The sequence below is a fragment of the Zalophus californianus genome, chromosome 5 (genome assembly GCF_009762305.2).
Source record: "Zalophus californianus isolate mZalCal1 chromosome 5, mZalCal1.pri.v2, whole genome shotgun sequence".
In the NCBI taxonomy this organism is placed as follows: Eukaryota; Metazoa; Chordata; class Mammalia; order Carnivora; family Otariidae; genus Zalophus; species Zalophus californianus.
In genome coordinates this window covers 42,287,223-42,302,792 of record NC_045599.1, presented here as the reverse complement: position 1 = coordinate 42,302,792, position 15,570 = coordinate 42,287,223, and the positions used below count along the sequence as shown (strand labels likewise).

At 39.1% G+C, this 15,570-nt stretch overlaps 1 protein-coding gene across 2 annotated transcripts in view; it reads right to left on the bottom strand.

Annotated features, from left to right (window-relative positions):
• The window catches only part of GPBP1 (GC-rich promoter binding protein 1), a 69,103-nt gene extending 54,192 nt beyond the window's left edge, over nucleotides 1–14,911 (bottom strand). The window contains exons 1-2 of one of the 2 annotated variants that reach the window (XM_027605148.1): nucleotides 14,597–14,911; nucleotides 12,380–13,343 (exon numbers count right to left, since the gene is read on the bottom strand). The gene's annotated coding sequence lies outside the window, so the exon portion shown is untranslated. The remainder of the gene's footprint in view (nucleotides 1–12,379; nucleotides 13,344–14,596) is intronic. The other variant, XM_027605147.2, reaches the window with a different exon arrangement.
• Between the last annotated feature and the right edge of the window lie 659 nt (nucleotides 14,912–15,570).

Here is a 15,570-nt window from a genome sequence, read left to right as displayed (position 1 = left end):
TTGGAAATTCAAGTACCTTAACTTTTTCATTATGAAAACAATAGCCTAAAATATATACTGAATATATAAACATACAGACACACACACACACAATTAACTAGGCAATTTCTTTAGGGCTTTGACATAACCTTTTCTTCAAAAAAACAAAACAACAACAGGTTTTTATACAAGGGCACCTGGGTGGTTCAGTTGGTTAAGTGTTTTGACTTCGGCTCAGGTCATGATCTCAGGGTCCTAGGATGGAGCCCTGCATCAGGCTCCCAGCTCAGTGGGGGAGTCTGCTTCTCCCTCTCCCTCCGCCCCCTCCCCACCCCACCCCCACTCGTACACCTCTCTCCAATTTTTAAAAATCTTAAAGTAAAAAAAACAGGTTTTTATATAGATGTGAAACACATTTTAAAGTTCCCACTGTCAGAGTACTCATCAGTGGTAGGTACATACTGTAAATAACAGAATACGTTAGGTAGAAATCTTACCTTATACAAAATTTTAGTCTTAAGAACAGCTATTTAGGTAATTCTCTAAATTTGAGCGTTAAGTTTTAGTTTCACATGTCAGGCACTGCCTTGACCTATAGCTATAACAAACCTCATATAAAATACAAACCTTAATCTCCCAAACACATAGAAAAGGGACAGTGTGAACTACCACTGCAGTCCTAACTTGCTCTCTACCAACCTAAGCCAACTTTGGCCCCAACAGACTATGTCCTCTCATCAAACTGTCCTTGAAGGTCCTGATTTAAAGGACAAGTTGAGAACATTTTCGCTCCCATTTTCCCATTTCCACAATGTCCCTCCCTATAAGGACTCATTTTAATGGAAGAGACCAAAGAGTAATTCATGTGAAAAATCTGAAAACTACTGCTTGACTTAGAGGGAAAAATAAAGGCAACTAAGTTTGCATATGGAAAGTCCTTAAAGACATCGTGACTATCAGGAGAATGCATTTTTCAAGTTGTTTTCAACCTAGCTAATATTCCATGAAACAATTATTTTATCACTCACTGTAACAGCTTCAAGTTTAGCATCCTTGTAGAGCTTTGGTAACTAAGGAGCCTTGTAAGAAATTTTTAACATGCTCTTCTTAAAAGAACCAAATTGGGATCACACAGAAAATTTGTGGTATCAAAAATAACTGAAACACTGTGGACACAAACCTCCTTTTGTATCTTTGAGGAGTAAAGATTATGTCTCCTCCTCAAAAAAAAAATTAGTTAATACAAATTCTCATGGCCTTTCTAATTTCTGAAAATGAGCCAAAAATTCTGTTCGCTCACTTGTTTCAAAGTTACTTCCTTGAAACCTAAAGTGTGTTTTATATCTTTTTAAACTTGAGAGGACAATTTCACTAGGTTTTAATCCCTCCAACTCAACAGTTCAAACTAGGTAGCATTTTTATATTAAGATTTTATTTTTAAGTAATCTCCACATCCAACATGGGGCTCAATCTCACAACCCTAACTGAGATCAACAGTCAACACTCCCTATTGAGCCAGCCAGGTACCCCTAGGGAACATTTTTAAAGGCAAGGTCATAATGAATAAGCCCTTATCAGTCAGTCCTTTCAGGACGCTAACAGCAAATCCAAAGCCAGTCTCTTAATCTAGCAAGCACACTAGAAGCTCATATTAACTAAATCTAGGCAGAAAAAAACTGCTTCTAAATAATCGGACAACAAATCAACTAGGCTATTAATAATCCCCTAACAAATTTCTCCTAGTCCCCGAACAGTTAAACTGCAGTTCTATAATAAAAATACCAACTGCACATACTCAATTCTGGGGAAAAAGTAAGTTAACCTAAATTATCTAAGATGTTAATTCTTTTACTCTGCAAGTAAGTGCACTAAGGATATAACAAATGAGACAAGGTCCCCTGCCCTCAGAAGAGTAGGTGATAAATATGAGTGAAAGTAAGCCAGATAATTAGAGACTGTGCATTGAAAAAAACAAATAGGATTAACAGATAAGAGAAACCAAAGGGCATAGGAAGGGAGGTTACCCACTTTACACAGAATGGTTACAGTCACCTAGAATCTAACACATAAACCAAAAACTGAGCTAACAAAGGGAAAACAGAAGAATGAACAAGCATAAAGGCCCTAAGACAGGAAGGAAAATGGCTAGTGTTGAAGGAAGACAAAGAGGGCCTTTGAAGACAAATGGTCTAGGAAGACATTAAGGAAGGTTGCAGAGAAATAGAGGGAACAAACAATTCTTACAGGCTAGCGTCTGCATGTTATTCTTAAATCCAGTGGGCTATGAACAACAAACTACAGGGGTGCAAGAATGGCAGAGGAACGAAGTTATAAGGCTACAGCAATAGTTCAGGTTAGAGAAGATGGTGGCTTAGACAAGTCCAATGGCAGTGGAATAAAAAGGGACTTATTTCAAAAAGATTTGCTAAATGATTAGATGGGAGGAAAAGTAGAAATCAAAGGTGATTTCCAAGTTTTTTAGCTTGAACAGATGGACTGTATCCATTTACACTGAACTAGGAAAGAATGTCTGAGAAAGTATGGAGCTAAGAAAGACTCAAAGTGAGTGAAGTTTGGGATATATTAAATTTGTAAACTAAGTGGAGAGACCAAGAAGGCTGTTAAAATGCAATAGAATATGGGAAGCGCTCTGGACTGCAGATTTAAATTTGAGATCATTTACATACCATAAACTATGGTACCATTTCCCAGGTTACACAAATATTACCTCAGAAGAATGTAATGCATTGTGCTTTCATCAATTTTAAACATGTTATAAAATGCAATCTAAATATACCTAGTTTGGGGTGCCTGGGTGGCTCAGTTGGTTAACCATCTGCCTTCGGCTCAGGTCATGATCCCAGGGTCCTGGGACTGAGGCCCAGAGGCTCCCTGCTCAGCAGGGGAGTCTGCTTCTCCCTCTGCCCTTCCCGCCCCCCTTCATTCTCTCTCTTGCTCTCGCTCTCAAATAAAAAAACCTTTTAAAAAATAATAAATGCAACTGGTTTCTGTTTAGTTCTGTGCTTTCAATTTACATTTACCTATGCTCCCAATCCAGTCTTCTTCCTGATCATAATGGCCCTCAACCACTACTATCAACGTGATGCAGCCATAACAATACGCTAAATAAAGTCTGTATCATTTTACAATTTCAAAGCATTCAGCACTCATTATTTCACTTGAGTCTAATGATAACCTTGTGAAGCAGGAAAAGAACCAGTTTTATTAGGGCAGGAAATAGGAGTCTTATAAAGGCTGCCCTGGCCATCATCAAAAGGCCATTATTTACTAGAAGGGATGAAACCACAATTCAAATTTAAGGACTCTATTTACTCTGCATTCACAGAAAAGAGCAGACCAAGTAGAGTTCAGGAATCTTACATTTTTGCCTCATTTGCTACTAAATGCTCAGCACAAATGAAACAGCAGGCATATAGTAGGCACTAAAACATCTACTGAGGCAATGAACATCTTCTCTAGCAGACTAACACTCAAGAAATCCCAGAACCTCTGGCGAATCAATGTGTTAAAGTCAGTTGAGTTGACAGTTTGCATCCTCCTTTCTCATTTCCAACATAGAAATATTATCATTTATTTCAAAGTATGTTCAAGTATAAATTAGATTATACCTAACACTTGAAGCCACACAAAGATTGCTCCATCAATTCAAGATGGCATTATTTTGCAACAGGTCTTATTTCACAGGCCCATAAAAACAATTTTAGTCCACACTTCCTATAAAAGATTTTTAAAAAGACTTCATCAGGATTTTAAAATAAAGCAGAAAAATTCAAATGCTAGCATCCATATTTATGAACTATGGACTTAACATATATAGCAATAGTAAGTACACCAAGAGTTCCATACATACAGGCAACTGATTTTCAACAGAGGTATTTCAAAGTGATTCAAGCGGTAACAAAGCCTTCTCAACAAATGATACAGGGACAACTGGACGTCGTCTACAGTATTTAAAAAAATAGAAAGAAAAATAGCACCTCAAACCTTTGCTCACACCACACGCCAAAAAAAAAAAAAAACATTCAAAATGCATCAAAGACCCACAGTATAAGCTAAACTACAAAATTTCCATTGGAAAGGAGAAAATCCTGTGACCTTGGGTTAGGGAAAGATTTCTTAGGACACAAAAAAAACACAAACCAATCTTACTTCAAAATTTAGAGTACCTGTTCTTCAAAACACACTATTAAGAAAATGATGGCGGGGTGCCTGGGTGGTTCAGTCGGTTAAGCGGCTGCCTTCTGCTCAGGGCATGATCCTAGGGTCCTGGGATCCAGTCCCACAGGGCTCCCTGCTCAGCGGCAAGTCGGATGCTCCCTCTCCCTCTGACCTTCCCTGTGCTAGTGTGTGCACTCTCTCTCTTAAATAAAATCTTAAAAAAAAAAAAATGGCAAAACACAGACTAAGAGAAATTATGTGCAAAACATGTATCTCATATACATGTATCCAAAATACATAAATAATCCTTACAATTCAACAAGACAATCTCATCTTTTTTACATGGGCAAAATACCTGGACACCACCAAAAAACATTATTAGGGAAATACAAATTAAAACCACAGTGCAATCTCAAACTATACACCCACTCCACAGATAAAATTGAGACTGACATCAAATACTGGCAAGAATGCAGAACTATGTAACCTACATTTCTGGTGCAAATGCAAATGGTTCAGCATTCTGTAAGACACTGGCAAGTTTTTAGCAGAGTCAAATACACAAAACTTGTATGACCCTGCAATCCCACTGCTGGGTAATTTTCCCAAGAGAAATGAAAACCCTTCTCCTCACCAAATGCAGCATGCAAATGTTCATACAACCTCTATTCAGAATAGCCAAGCACTGGAAACAACCCAAATGTCTAGTAACCAGAGAATGGATAAACATTTGTTGTGTATCCAAACAAGAGAATACCACTTAGCCATAAAAAATATTGGGTTGCAATACATGCAATAACATGCATGAAAGAAGTCAGAAACAAAAGTGGACAGTGTTTGGTTCCCTCTTTATGAAATTCTGGAAAACAATACACAATACAAAAGACAAGAAAAACAGACTGGTGGTTTCCAGAGAATAGGGTGAGGGAAGACAACGGTCTGTAAAGGACAATAACGTAACTTTCTGGGTGATGTAAATGTTCTACATTCTCAGGTGGTGGGATTACACAACTGATTTGTAAAAAAAAAAAAATCTTCCAACTGTACAAAGAGTGAATTTATATATGTAAATTATACCTCAATACACCTAGTTTAAAAATGGGTTCACATTCCATTAAAAAAAATGACTAGGGACACATTCTTTCATAAAAAACCAACTCCCAAAATGTTATTATTATAAAAACATACAGTTAATAGTTTTTCCCTGTATTACTTTGACCCTAAATTTATATTCTCTACTCTGAGGAATTATAAAGTAATCCCACAATTTTCCCTCTACCTTCAGGACCAAGTCCACCAATCCAAACTGAACACTGATTTTTACCTTCAATTTGTAGTAGAGGAAAACTGAGAATTACTTTCCTTTTGGTCATTTCTACAAATACCAAATACCGTCACTGCACTGTATGACAGCTTTAATGTTGGCTAACTGCCCATTCAACTGAAATGGCAGTAAATATTGGAAAGATAAATGAACTTACTCTAATCAATATATTATTAATCCACCTGAGGGACTTTTCTTCCTAAAAGGACAAGAGTACTTAAGAACACTAGTCGCTTGTCTCTTTTAAGAAGGCCAAATAGAGTGTTTTGGAAATTTGTGAGAATGTTTTGGAAAAATCAGTCTTCTAGAACTGTCACATCCGTGCTACATATTAAAATTCATTATTATAACCATCTTATCTTTTTCACTTTAGGAGCATATTAATATGATCTTATGTGCATAAAATTTTATTTCAGGTTAATAAAGGGGACTTTAAAAAGTACTTGTTATGAAAGTTCTATGGATCTGATTGGATCCTGTACCACTGTCTCTAGAACTGTGCTGTCCAATACGGCAGCTAGGAGCTACATGCTTTTGTTTAAATTTACATTAACATTTCACTTAAAATTCATTTCCTCATCTGCACTAGCCACACTTCAAATAAGGACATATGCCTAGCAATTACCATACTGAACGGCGCAGACACAGAATGCTTCCCTCATTTCACAAAGTTCTATTGGACAGCACTACTCCAGAATAAGATCTACTTAGAACTAAGAAAATTAACTATAATAGAATACAGATAAGCAAAATTCAAATCCCTACTGTCACTTACTGATGACCTTAGGTAAATCAATCTCAAAGTTTCTTAAATCATTAAATGGAAATAGCACTTACTTCACATGGCAACTGGGAAAAGCAATTTCTAATCTAATCTAATCCTCATATTCTCACCTTAAAAACTTTAACTATGAGCCATCATAGGTGAAGTCTAGACTCTGGATATACAGAATGCGTAGGTTCAGAAGTATCACTTACTGATTGTGCGATCAGTGATTAAGTCACTGATTCGTGACTTAAATCTCTGTGCTTTCATCTTCTCATTTGTGAAATAAGAACAATAAGGCATTACCACCCACAAGAATCATGAGGATTAAAGAAGTTAATTCACTTAAAAGGCTTAATACAGCCTGCAATGTGGTAAGCATTGACAAATAGTAGTTATCAAAATCTAGTCATCGTGACAGGTACTGATTTCCAAAATATATCAAGAACTCCTACAACTCAAATTTAAAAATGGGCGGAGGGCTTGAATATACTTTTCTTCAAAAAGATAAAATGGCCAATAAGCAAATAAGAAGACCTCAGTAATCATTAGAGAAATGCAAATCAAAACCACAATGAGATACCACTTCACAACCACTAGGATGGCTATTATCAAAAACATCGAAAACAACGTTAGAAAGAATATGAAGAAAGTGGAACCCATGTGCACTGCTGGTAGGAATAAAAAATAGTGCAGCCTTGATAGCTAACGGTATGGTGGTTCCTCAAGGAATTAAAAATAGAATTACCATATGAACCAGCAAGTCCACTTCTGGTATATACCCAAAAGAATTAAAAGCAGGAATTAAAAAAAAAAAAAAGGCAGGGATTCAAATAAATATTTGTACACCCATGCTCACAGCAGCATTATTCATCATCTCAGAAAGGTAGAAATAACCAAAATGTCAATTTACAGATAAATGGATAATCAAAATGTGATACATACACACAATGGATTATTCTTTTGTCTTAAAAAGGAAGGAAATTGAGTCTACCACATGCTATAACATGGATGAACTTCCAGGACATTATGCAAGGTGAAATGAACCAGTTACAAAACAACAAATATTGCACAATTCCACTTACAGTAAGTGCCTACAACAGTCTAATTCATAGAAATACTAAAGTAGAATGGTGATGGCCAGGGCTAGGGAGGGGGGAAATGCAAAGTTAATGTTTAACGGGTACACAGAGTTTCAGTTTGGAATGATGAAAAAAGTTCTGGAGATGGCAGGTGGTGATGAACGCACAACAATGTGAATGTACTCAATGCCACTTAAATATACACTCAAAAATGGTGCTTTTTTTTTGCCATGATAAAAAAAAATTTCCCTCATTACAGTGATTTCAAGATTAGTATGAAAAGGGGGGGGGAAACCTTACCTCCAAAGCTCAGACTATAGCTATAAATGTAGAAAGATTTAAATCTCCTGAATCTATATAAATTTAGAATATACTTTCTTCTCTAAAGTTGTAACAGCCCAACCTACTAATTGTGGAGTGAAGACTGGCTAATTCCAATTATGCTGACAACTACTGGTTGGGAAAGATTACCTCCTACTGTGGTTTTTGTGAATATGTCCACAAATTCTTTAGAGAAAAGATGAAACCTAACTACGCTCCTTGGTTTCAGGCTAGATTTAATGACTTGCTTGGAACAAAAAGAATGTGGCAGAAATGACTTCTGGAATAGGTCATAAAAGATACCCTGGCTTCTACCTATCTCTGAGATCACTTGCTCCAGGAGCTACAGCTGCCACATTTTAAAGAAACTAAAGGAGGGGCACCTGGCTGACCTAGTGGATGCAACGCTTTTCCTTGGGGTTGTGAGTTCGAGTCCCAAGTTTAGTGTAGATTACTAAAAAAAAAACAAAACAAACAAAAAAACCCCAAGGAGTTGAAAGGAGATCCACGGGTGGTTAGGAACTGAGTCCTCCAGACAACAGCCAGCATCAACTGCTGCCAGGCCAATGAGTCCACCATCTTGGAAAAAGATCCTCCAGCCCCTGTCAAGCCTTCAAGTATCTGTAGCCCTGGTAACTGTATCTGAGACTTTATATTAAAGACCTAGAGGGAGCCAGAACCACTCAGGTAACAGCTGCCAAACTTCCCACCCACAGGTATCATGTGAGACAATTATTATTTTTTTTAAACTCACTGTATTTATACTCATTGAAAAGCAAACTAATTTCTTTAACTAGTATGCAAACGTAGAGGCAAAGACAATTTTTCAGTTTAAGAATTTTTTTTTCCAGTTTAAGAGGTTTTTTTTTCTTTTTGCTCCATGCCCAGCATGGAGCCCAACACAGGGCTTGAACTCACCACCCTGAGATCAAGACCTAAGCTGAGGGGTTCCTGAGTGCCTCATTCAGTTAAGCATCAGACTCATTTTGCCTCAGGTTATGATCTCAGGAGGGTTGTGAGATGGAGCCCAGTGTGGAGCCTACTTTAAAGTCTCTCTCCCTCTGCCCTTCCCTCTCCCCTCTTCTCACTCGCTCTTTTAAAAAAAAAAAAAAAAAAAAGACCAGAGGAGGAATTAAAAGTCAGACACACTGACTGAGCCATCCAGGAGCCCCTCAGTTTAAGAAATTCTTAAAAGTGTATGTCCAAGTTCTGAGTTTCAAAGGAAACACAACATATTTAACAATTTTAAAACTTTTTCTTGCTAAAAATAAGTACAGAAAAAACTTTTAAAAAAGGTTTCAAAAAAATATAAACTGAATTAAAGGGCAGAAAATGAAACACCAAAACATCACACTCACCAAGCTGTGAACAGAAAGATGACTCAAGAACAAGAAAATGAGTGGGATACCTTGTATAAAAAGACCTAGCAATTACTTGAAAGGATATAGAGCAAAAGCCTCTAACTATTCTGCTGGGTGTGGCAGCTAACAAAAAAGGGGAAAAGCAAAGCAGGTAAAACTGAAAAACATCCAACCACAAAAGGTTTATCAGTAATTCTAACATTTTGTTTTTCTTGGGTCTCCTGTTCAAAGTAATGGACCTGCTCCCCAGAAAAATACATAAGTGCTCCCAAAATGATCGATTTTAGAGAATTTTTAAACCACTGTCTCCCACACCCACCTATGTAGCCAGAAAATATTGACGTTAGGAAACCCTGACATATAAAACATTTCAAAAAGGGGAGAAAGGGACAGGGAATACATCTCTTTCCAACCTGCTCTCCCTAAATATGCCAAATCCACCACCCTAAGTGAGGGCTGCTGAACTAACGAAACCAAGAGCTATCCTTCTGGCCACGGAAGAGACTATGGGGAAAAAGAGAATGGAGCTAAAAGGCAAAGAGATTTAGTTCATTACTTTCTTGATCAAGGACCAAGCTAGGATAATAAATGAAACTGGAAATGGGGAGGGGCAGGGTAATGAATGGGTTTCCAGTAATGCCACTAACAGATACAAAAGAAGAAACAACTTCAGAGTAACAAATACTGATTTGACATGTATTTATCAGAATTTCAAAATACTGGAAATTAGAAAAAAAACATTACACATATATTACACTTCACAATTAACAAAAAGCCTTCATATAAATTATTTCCATCAGTTTTCTGGAAAAGCCAAGGCCAAAGAGCTTTGGTAAATACACAAGGTCACACAGGCCCCTTTCTAGATTTTCCAAACACTAGACCAAAAATCTCCTAACTCCCAGCCATTTCCCTTTTTCTACATTACTACCCTTACCTGGATCTAAATTGTTATTTTAAAATTTTTATCAAAAATTAAACAGAAAAAAGGTAGTTATGTCCAAGACAGATAATCTGGCCTGGGTTTAGGGTCTATCCTCACTTGCTAACTTTACTCTCATACTAGAGGTTCCCATCCTTATTCCCCTCTGTAACTCTACTTTTTTCTTTCTTCTTTTCCCATTTCTGATATTTCCTTACTATTCCTTCTTTCCTCCATTCTCAAGTGTTAGGAACTTTAAACAAAAAAAATCTATGGAATACATCAAAAACTAATGGTTGATGTATGATGATTAACATAATAATAAAAGTCTATGGACTAATCTCAGTTCAAAACCAGAGAAAAGGTAAAACAAAGCTAACATGCATTTAGCTTCACCCATGTGCGAAGAGAATGTGGGTGTATAAGATAGAAATATAACCTGAAAGTACATTTTAATTTTTAGCTAACTAAAGTTTTACCAGATAGTTACAAACAGCAACACTAACAGTACCTTCTCTTCTACCTTTTAGCTTAACTCCAAGTTCCACTAGTAATCAATATTAACCAAAAAGCAGTATATACAAGAAAAAACAAAAATATCAGGGATAATGCTCAAATAGGAGTTAATGAAGTACAATTCACAAGAAAGCAGTATAGCATAGTGATGAAGAGTACTGAGCCCTCCAGTAAGAGTTGGAGATTTGGTCAAAACTTCTATCTAACCCCCTGTTCCTAACCAAGTTACTTTCTCCCAGACTCAATTTCCTAAAATCTTAATTTTCTCACCTGTACAACTGTAACTATAATAGCACTTTCTTCATAGAATTATTCTGAGCTAAAGAATACTATGCAAAGTTCACAGCAAAATACGTGACACGATCATCATCTATAAATGTTAATTACTATGATTATTATTTTTAGACCTACAGTCTAGGCACAGGAGATTTAAAAAATGGAGTAGGGTAGACAGGAGGGGAAAAGGTGGGGGAGGGGGAGAAGCAGCCCAGCAATTGTCCAATTACTACTGCTATTTTAAAGCCAAGAACATAATAAAATATTTATCAAAACGTTCAAGTAAGTAAATCTGTCCATGAACAACTACTGTAAGCAAACTTCACGGATGTGAGACTATTCAAAGATTAAAGTTAATTCTTAAAAACCCTGTCTCTGGAATTATCTTTATCCTGGTAACATGGCTTTGGATAACATCAGTAGGAATAATTTAAAGGAAAATAATCATAAATAATGTTCTTTTCTATGAAAAAAGATCATTCATTTCCACTTCAACTTTTTAATCACATTTAAGAGGCATATTCCTGGACCAGTAACTTAAGAAATGCATCTAACAGCAGTCCCTTCCGAAGGGAAAAGGTGAATGGTCTCGCCATTTTTTTAATATAAATCAAGGTGAAAGCTCAATTAGAAGTACTACACAGCTCTGACAGACAAAACAAAAATAACTCAGTCTATTTTAACAGAGGGAATTACCTAATTCTAATCTCAATTTTAGATCAGAAAATAAATGCTTTATTTGGATACCTATGTTGTTCTGGACTCTACCACCTCTTCCGCTCTAAGTGAGATAAAAGGATTCAATCAAGAGCATAGGAAAAAAAAAGTTCTGTTTTGGAATAAAGGGAGCAACTGGCAAGTTATAAAGCCAACTTGGCAAAATGTTCAAAATTACATTCTTTTATCTAAGAAAGGTAATTAAACGAAATAAACTCTCATTTTAGCTACACTAATATATTCACTAAGTGTCTAAAAAATAAATTTTAGTAGGTTTTTTAGTAACATTCCTTCGCCTAGGAATCACTGAAAAAGCCTAATAACTAAGGGTAACTAAAAACAGTACTATTCAATACTGAAAAACTGATTAAAACATAATTCTCCTTTGTCAAAGGATCTATTACAGCAATACTTCCAACTTTTAAAAAAAGCTTTGTTTATAAACTTAAGTCAGCATAACCTTCCAAAAAGAAAATATATCAAGCTATTTAAAATTATGAATTATGATGAAAATCAGGTTTAAAAACCAAGTCACATGTTATAATTTAAACTACCTAAATTACAACACTGAAATCCCTTTAGAAAGCAGCCTAAAGAAAGTAATTGGCTAGCAAGACACATGAAATATTTGTTTTTTCCTACCTTTTTACCAATCTATGAATCCATAAAAATTAGGGTCAATACTCACCAAAGGGATTTTCTTTACTTCATAAACACAAAAATGTAAAAATATGGATTGTGTGTTCTGAAATATTCTTAAATGTTAACTCTTTCTGCATTCATTTTACTTAATGGTAGGTAGTCTTCAGACTGTCCAGGAACTTGAAGCCAAGCAGTATTATTCCAAGAAACTGAAAGGCTTCCAACATAGAATAAACTTGACTCTTACTACAGTTTACAAACGAACATATGATTTGCTCACCATACAATACTTACAAATTCCAACAGGACTGCACAGGAAGGTGTTGGGTTTTTCTCTGTAATCTTTATGTTTTCCAGTTTGTTTTTTTATTTTGTATCCTCTGAAATAATATCCAAGTTCTTTGAAGATACTTAACCTATGACTATTTGACATAGAGTTACTTCAAGTCAGCTACCCATACTTCTGTTTTAAAGTTTTCATATGGCTATCTCCAGAATTAGCCAAGTTCCTTGGATTTAAGATTTTAAAGTCTTCTTTATTATTCCATGTACTTGTTACTGTTGTACTTATCCACTCCAGATGAAATATCCAATTTATGAGCCAAAGAGCAAAAACAAAAAGAAAATTTCACATCTGAAGAGCATTCCTAAACATCAGCATATAGAGAGACACATAGCTATCTCAATACTACCATGCTGCTGGAAAACTGCAACATCTTAAATTTCCACGTAAATAAAAGATAAAAGGGAAAAAACTCTGTATTCTTTCAATGTCTTCATTTAGAAAAGCTGTCCCATTGTGACATGAAAAGGGCTGAGGTCAAAAATTCCTAAAACTTTTAATAAAGGTAAAAATAAACTGCCAAGAAACTTCAGCAATATTTAAACAGTAATTTGAAACTGCCGAAACTACTCAGTACACAAATCAACACATATCTTACAGTTTTGGCTTAAGAACAACTACAGGGGAGGGGTGGGGGGGGGAAGAGGCAAAAAAAATACCACCAGCTGAAATAATTTAACCAGTTATATAATCCGTTTGAACCAAAATACTGAAGAAATGCCTGGGTCCTTTTAGTAGCTTGTAGAATTGTTCACTACTATAAATTCACTTCAGAGATGATTCTTGCCACTTCTAATAAACTTCTGGGGCAAAATTATCCAAAAACATTGTAATCCCAAAATGGCCACTTCAAATATCCGGGGCCTTTTACACAAAACCTAGAAGATGATCTTCATATATGAGTAGTTCAATCACCTGTAAAAGTCATAAAAAAAAAAACTTAAATTACACACTGAATTTTAATTTTGAGCTAAAAATTAACCCCAATCTTGAAGAGTCAACTTCTGGAGAGAAATTCACTTCTACGTAATTCTACTGGGGTCTGAAAAAAGGCTCTGCCCAAGCAAGCGCCCCAAAACAGTCTACTGGATGAAAAAAGACTTTAGAATAAAAGAGGGAAAGGTGGGAGATGATGTTACGGAGGACAAGGAATGATTTCAACTGGGAAGGGGGTGCGGATATAATACGGGGGAATTATATAAAACTCCTATACTTTTCGAGTAAAAATTAAAACTATGAAACTGGCCCACAGCCTTATAAAAGATTTTCTATTTTCAATTCACTGGGCCCAAAGAAAAGGAACAGGCAGGTGTGGTGCCATGGAGCATTAGTAAATACAACTCACACACACACAAAAAAAGGATATAAAGAGAAAAACGCTCTCTCCAAATTAGAATGTCTAAAAGAGACATTTTCCCCACTAAGGGTAGAAAGTAGGGAGGTGAGAAATGGGGCAAGAACGTTCCTTAAATTCGCCTGAGGGTGAGACTTCCCCGGCTACTGAGAGCAGCTGTGGGATAAAGGTGTCGGTCCCCATTTCCTTGAATTAAGAAAACAGGTTTCTCCCAACACTGAGGGGGTGGAAGGTACCAAACCGTTCTCGTAAATCCCATTAAGAGTGGTTCTCTCCAAAACCAAAATAGGTTCCCTTCAAGCCCCACAGGACTCCGAGGGACATGGTAGCATTCCACTCAAAACACAGCTACGACCACGGACCCGGGAGAGGAGGAAAAGAGCGGGCGCGCTACTAAAGAAACAACCGAAGGCCACAACTCGGCCTCGACTCCGTCAGCCCTCTGAGAGGAGCAGTAGTGCCAAAGGAGGCGGGCATGTGTGAGAGGCCGGAGGAAGGAAGACCCAGCACGGAGGGCGTCGGATCCGTTCTCAGCCTCCGCCAAACATCCCCCAGCCACCAAGCCTAAGCCATCCACCCCCTCCCCACAACCGCCACCCCCACTCCACCCGGGCCAAGTAAATATCTAAGGGGGCCTCTCGCCGCCTTCCTTCCGTCTCTCTCCTTGCTCTCCGCCACCCCCCCCACCGCGTCCGAGGGCAGCCTCACACCTCGCGCCGCCAACGCCGCTCCCGACCCCTCAAACCCCAACGCCGACAGGGGCACCCTCCTTCCTCCCCCAGACTCCAGCTCGGAGCACAGAGGACGGTGTTACCTTCTGCTACACCAGAGGTGCCCCTGGCCTGGGGGTGCCGCTGCGCTCGATCCCGGGAGGAGGTTTTCGGTACTTTGAATAATCCCCTTTTGCCGCTTTTCCCTCCCCCACAACCAGTCTCGGTCCCAAAATGGCGCCGACCCGATCCGCAATGTTCTGGGTCAAGTCTCGCGAGATCGTGGAAGGTGGCGAGGCGGGGAAGGAACTAGAGGGGTTGAGGAGAAGGGAGGGGAAAGGCGGGGCGAGGAGAAGGAGGAGGGATAAAGGGTGTGGAAGAAGCGGTGCGAACGAACTTACTGGGCGGGGCAGCAGGAGGAGCGCCTCCACCAGAGAACCTTCTGGCCCAAGCAACCGCTCACGCCCTGGCCGAAAAAGCTCCGCCCCCTACGTCGGGCGGCTGGGGCGGGGGAGAGGAAATGGGGCGTGGTTACGTCTGGGGGCGGAGCGTCGAGGAAGCCCCGGAGGTAAAGGCGCGTCGGGGGCGGTGGCTCCGCGCAGTGACGTCAGGAGCAGCTGGAGTCGGGGATTACCCCCTGCTGCTGACGTGAGGACGGTGAACAATCGGGAACGTTCGGTGGAAGGGGGAATTCCCCGCCGCTCCCTGAGGAGCCCCTCCCCCCGCCCCTCCCCCGCCCAGGGCCGCCCGGGAGCCTGGGACGGTGGGGCCTCAGGGAGCGTGAGAGGGGAAGGCTGAGCCGGGAGGCAGCCGCGCGAGTTAGAGTGGCGCGCGCCGCGGCGTCTTCCCTGGCTGGACGCTCGGAGCGGCCGCTGCGCGCTTTACTTGCCGGGTACCGCGCTCGGGCCTGGGCGAAAGGGAGATCACATGCTCGCCAGTACATGGCCCTGCGCGGGCGGAGCGCTGGCCGTGCAGGCGCAGGGCTAATTGGGCGCCCAGCAGCAGTGGATCCACCATCGTATGCAAATACGAGTGTGTCGGCCGTAAATAATTCGTACGGGAGGCGGGTCGCTGAAGA